Source organism: Poromitra crassiceps (assembly GCF_964638095.1).
Source record: "Poromitra crassiceps genome assembly, contig: HAP1_SCAFFOLD_59, whole genome shotgun sequence".
NCBI classification, from domain to species: domain Eukaryota; kingdom Metazoa; phylum Chordata; class Actinopteri; order Beryciformes; family Melamphaidae; genus Poromitra; species Poromitra crassiceps.
The window spans coordinates 943,992-949,980 of NW_028152258.1; positions in this window are offsets into that span (position 1 = coordinate 943,992).

Sequence of the window (5,989 nt, forward strand, 5' to 3'; positions counted from 1 at the left end):
TTCACAGCTAAGATCGATCAGGCAGCCCTCGTCGGTGCCACATGAGCCTGATGGAGGCCACAGCCTGGTATATGAAGTGATCTTACAAATTGGCATTTACAGCCCCGCGGTCAAACGGCGTAGGCCTAATAGAACACATGACCAACACCCAAACAGGTGCATCAAAATCATAAAATAACAAATGTGAGAACAATTAATGTTAAACAATATCACTTCCATTCAATGTTCCTCACATGGAATTATTTTGAGTCCAGTTGGGGAGGCCCTTCTCCCAATTTAAACACCTCTGATCTAGGGCTTGCCTATCTTTATGACAGCGCAACCCACATGGATAACTCTATAGCAATGTATTTAACTTGGAAATATGGTTTAATGGATCTTTATTGCAATATTCACACTTTATAAGTCATTCAGTGGTCCAGAGTGACCCTTTGAGGGGCAGTTTCTGGACCATGGGCCGTATGTTTAACCCCACTGTCCTATAACAACCTATAGCCTCCATTAAATTTGAACGTGTCACTGTGGCACTGTCATAGGTTCAGTTTAGATATAACATATCAGAAAATAACTGAATTTTCACTGCTACATGGAAAACAGTTTAGTTTGGAGCATTGAGAAAAATCTGTTTATAAGTCAAATTCTAATATGTTCAGTTTGCAACTTGTAGGCTACCTCCTTTCCTGTGCCCTTGCGTCCTTTATCCCTAATATGCATGGGAATTGCGACCTTGGGAAATGCCTTCACTTAATCGGCTGACATATTTATCTCATCGATGTCCCTGTTCCAGTCTGTATCATTTGTGTTCCCCTCTAGTAGGCCTAGTTGTCAGATCGTCCAGTGTTGATGTCTTGATTGTTGTTCCACCCCAGATTCCTGAGTCTCTATTCTCTTCACATGCCATTTAGATTATCAGCTTGTTGACTTAACCTACATTTTGTCAAGTCTATAACGGCCGCAACACTGCTAAAAGTTTTTATTTATTTTTTATTTATTTTTTTGCTTCAGCCCACTCTTTCTGCTGGTGTTTGCTTTTGGCTCCATATTCTCTCCTATTTTTTGAAGTTGGACATTGTATTGTAAACCTGTGCAGGTTACCTGTGTACCAACACTTCTGCATTAAATTGTTCTCTAAAAAGAAAGACGCTCCTTTTTCCACTATTGGCTCCATATTGGCTCCAGTTTCTCTCTGTGAGCTACTTGTTTTGATAAAAGCTCTGTCCTCCTGCTGAATGATGGATGCTAGTTGGATCATTGAATAAATATGTTTTTCATGGCATAATTTGGCTAGCTAATAGTGTTGTCATACATATTCCTACATTGCATAATTGGAAGGCGACCAATATCTTGTTGACGATTGAGAGAAAAGAGGATTATCTTGGATGTCAGTGTCCTCCGGCTCAGATATTGATTCAGGCTCAGTTGGCTCTAACATGGAGACCTATGGCTGCACAACTCCAAATGAGATAGTGTGACCCACAAGAAATATATGGCCACATTGTATCCAGATCAAAGGGGTAGTGCACCTGTTTTAAAGTGTACCAATATTTGCTACTTATAAATAATCTTGATATGCTCAGTACTAATCTATGCTGTTCCTCAAAGCAAAATTACTTAGTAAGTTACAAAAAAAAAACAATTGGGTCAAGCTGACTGAGGCTCACTGAAATGTCATTCAGGTGTGCTGTGGAGGACATTTTCATGAACCTCATTCAGACAAGACGTGACCCCATGGACCTTGCATGTGCTTCGACTGAATTAACCGGACCTATAAGGATAATTATGGATTCTGCTGAGAAATAACGCCATCCAACCACCATCACCATTGGTAAGTATACTTACCAATGGTGAATAGAGTTTGGTTATTTGTTGTCTCACTTTGAGCAACAATTTTGAACAGTTTAACTATCGCTGGAAGGTTTTATCGAAATGCTTTAAATGTAGGCTATTTTTATTGTTGTTGAAATAGATAATTCATGAGTATGGTCCTTAAGGGGTTAAAACAGAGAATATACCCAAGCAGAAAGCTATTCAAACCTAAATAGCATAATGGGTTAAGCTGTTGCCCCCATTTAAGAACTTATTTTGACAAGTTAGCAGCGTCTGTGTCTGTGCTGCTAGGTCGGTTAATGGGCAGCAGAGGGCGGTGACGCTCTTGATTTTGGCTAACTACTGATAGATTGGCAAACATTGAAACGTAACGGTGGAGGAAGCAAGGGGATTCCTGAGTGTTGTTGGGTGTGCTGTGTTGTGTGTGTTGTTGTTTTTAGATGGTGTGCAGAGGTTGTTGAGAGAAGCTCTTAGGCTCTGTAAACCGTCAGATCATGGAGTTGCTTTGGAAAATGGGAAATGTTTGATTATATTTAACTGCACTTCAGTTTGAATCCGGTAGTTGGCGGTAATGCAACATTGAGTATGCCAAACGTCATAAAACACCAAAGAAGAAGAAGAAGAAGAAGAGGACGATGAACTACACCCCGGAAGAAAAAAATGAACAGGAACTCAAACAGCCGAAATTTGGTCACGTTATGTTGCTAGCTGAGTGATGAATGTTTTGCACAGGTAAGAACTGCTATTGCCACATAAGTAAATTCTAGACGATATGAACATGACAAAATTAAGATGTGATTGGTAGTCCCGGGATATGAAAATGTGCTGAAAGTATAAGTAAATGGTGTAAGTGTTACCATCTCTTGCTAGCGCGATAGCAGCTAGCATATATATATATAGCTTATATATGTTTTAGCATAACAAAATTACGCTTTTAGTAACTAACAGTGCAACGCTGAGCCTGGACAAATCGCAAACGGGGTATTGACAGGTATCTTATCTGCCATTTGTGAAACTGTGAAATGAATGCGTTTTGTTAATGCTACGTTATTCAGAGCTGCTCAAAAGTCTATTTTTGCCAGTCTCAAGTCTTTGAGCTAAAGTCTTTGAGCTAGAGTCCAAGTCAAGTCTCAACTCTTTGGTCACAAGTCCAAGTCAAGTCTCAAGTCAAGTCTCTTATGGATGAGGGTTCTATCATTGCTGCATGCCATCCTGTCTGCTTAGAACACTGCAGAGCTCAAACTAAGGGATTCAAAGCATGTAGGCCAGTGGTTCTCAATTGGGGATCCGCGGACCCCCAGACATGTTCAAGTAGAAATGCATCAATGCTAGATTATCCATAAATTAAAATTAGGCCAATTATGAGTAATTTTGCAGGGGAAAAAAGTGATCTGTTGTCTCCACATCTGTATTGCAAAATTCATACAGATTCACATTCTCCTCCTAAAAGGATTTTTTCCCCTTTGTGTACACACACACACACACACACACACACACACACACACACACACACATATATACAGATCCTTTAAAAAAATTTAATATCATGGAAATAACATGGATAACCGTGGACTTCAGCGGATTGTCAAGCAAAGACGATTCAAAAAATTTGGCAGAGATTCAGAGGGAGTGGACTGAGGCTGGAGTCAGTCATAACTGAGAAGTAACTGCTGATTTTCTTCACACTATAATACTTTCTTGAAATACTGTATTGGGGGTCTTCTGGAGCTGTAGGCCAAAATTATGAAAAATGAAACAAATAAAGGCTAGAAATATTTCACTTTGTGTGTAATGAATCTATAATCTATGAAAGTTTCACTTTTTGAAAGGAATTATGGAAGAAAACTTTCCATGATATTCAAATTTTTGGGAAAGGATCTGTGTGTGTGTGTATATATATATATATTTATAAAACGGCTCTCTCAAATCAAGCAATCTGATTGGTTCACAGCCATTGTATAATTCCAGTAACCGAGTTCAATAACCCATGGCCATGGGTTATTGGTTGCCATGGCAACTCTCTTACTAAGAGAGTAATAAAAGGCTTACCTCAAATGACAACGTAGAAAAAAAAAATGGCGGAGACAGCTGTCAGATCCTTGTGAATCGATCTTCGCTTATAACTTTACTAATACTTCGCAGAAAATGATGTTTTGTACAAGAATAGATGCGGGCTAATGTCTTCTTTGCAAAAGAAAGGCTGTTAACCCCGCATTTAACCCCGCATTTAACCCCGTAACGTTAGTTGGTGTCGGCTTTGCAGAAAGCATTCAGCTTCTCAAGCGCTGAGAATGCAGCGCTGCGGCTGGAGCTGCCTGTCGGGGATTCCAGAAAGCTCTCAGCTACTCAGCAAGCGCCAGGATTGGCCAATGTCAACTTCAGTCTCCAGAACGATCCAATCAAATCACCCGCATGTTCTTGCGGTCCCGCCTTACAGTAGTGTTTCAACTGACTCTATCAGAATGACATGCCAGTCGGAGTCGGACTTATAGTATTATTATTATTATTATATTATCATACTTGGAAACCGTTTTATAAAAGCAATATAGCACTCGAGCTGCGTGTGTTGTGGAATATATCCCCCTGCAGTTATCCCACTCGGCCTGCGGCCTCGTGGGATAACAGCTGATCAGGGGGATATATTCTTCACAACACACTGGCTCTCATGCTATATTGCTTAAATATACATATAGTGATCAACTGCTTATATTGATCAAAAACCTTGGTCCTGAATTATTCCATGCTGTTATGAATAATTTGCTTATAGTGATCAATACTCCGCTTACAGTGATCATTTTGGGCCTTGTCCCACCTGAGAACTATGGATTTTTTTTTTTTAATTACAGTAATTTCATTTATTTATTTATTTATTTACTTACAAACTGCCAGAAATGAGCTTTTTGATTTAAAAAAATCTACAGAGGTTCTCAAATGGCCCAATCCCACCGCAGCTAGTAGCGCGGTCCCGCTCCGCTCGACTCGACTTTTAGTCTCATCCCACCGGTATAAACCGGCCCAGCTCGGTTTGATTTGGGGCTGAGTCGTGCTACTTTTAGTACCTGCCTCGTCGGGGTTCTATTCTGCCAACCCGGGTTCATACGGTGACGTGAAAACATTGTAGACGACTGATTGGTCAGGCAGAATCGTGTTTACTCTCTATCCTACTGACTGTCAATGCAGTGCTGCATACCAGTTTACTTACCTTCTCTTCTCTTATGCTTTTCCATCAGTCTTTTGTTTTGCTGTCTTCGCCTCTGGTGAAATAAAATCGGCGCGGTGGTTTCAATTGTCCAAAAGTCCGCTGCTCTGAAGCGCTTGTGTAGTTAGTGCTGCGTCGGCTCCGCTAGGCCGCAGGCGCTTGGTGAAGCCGCAGTTTTGCCTGGTGAGAGGCCGCGGGGGTAGAGGCTTCACTCTAGCGCAAACCCCGTCCCTCGCGCCCGCCCCTTTAGCAGCGCTTGTGAGTTTTGACTAACAACAAAGTGATATCCATTCTCCTGGTCGATTGTCACTTTTGCCCATGTACACTGTAACACCCGCCCAACATGCTGTGATGCTATGAGCTGGCTGCTCAGGCCAGGATCAAGGACTGTGGTCATGCCAGCACTGCTCTCTCTCTCTCTCTCTCTCTCTCTCTCACACACACACACACACACACACACACACACACTGTAGGTAATTTAAATGAAATTTAAATAGAGGCACCAGTATTTCATAAACAGTTTAAAAGTTCTGTGTATGGATTTAATTGTAACGTTATCTTATAGCCTATTTTCGGAACATGGGTGGAGGGCAGATATGCGGTCGCTATGACGACCAGGTGTGGGCGGGGGCAGATGAAGGGCGGTCGAAGCAGAACGTCCATCGGGTTGAAGCAAGTAGAGCCGAGTGGTGACGGGCTGTGCAGGGCTGTAAAATGTGGTGGAATTGAGCCAAAAGTGGGGTCCAGGTACCCCCAGGGGTCCTTGAGGGGCTTCCAGGGGGTACCCAGCCAAAAAAGTAATTCATTTTCAGAAGAATTCCAAAGATAAGTAACACAATGACAGAATGCATGAGTATTTTGGTCATGGGTTTCATACACTTTATATTATAAAACATTGTGACGACCACACATGGGAGGGTAGTCACAAAAGCTAAAAATCATCTCAGTTGGGACAAAATATTA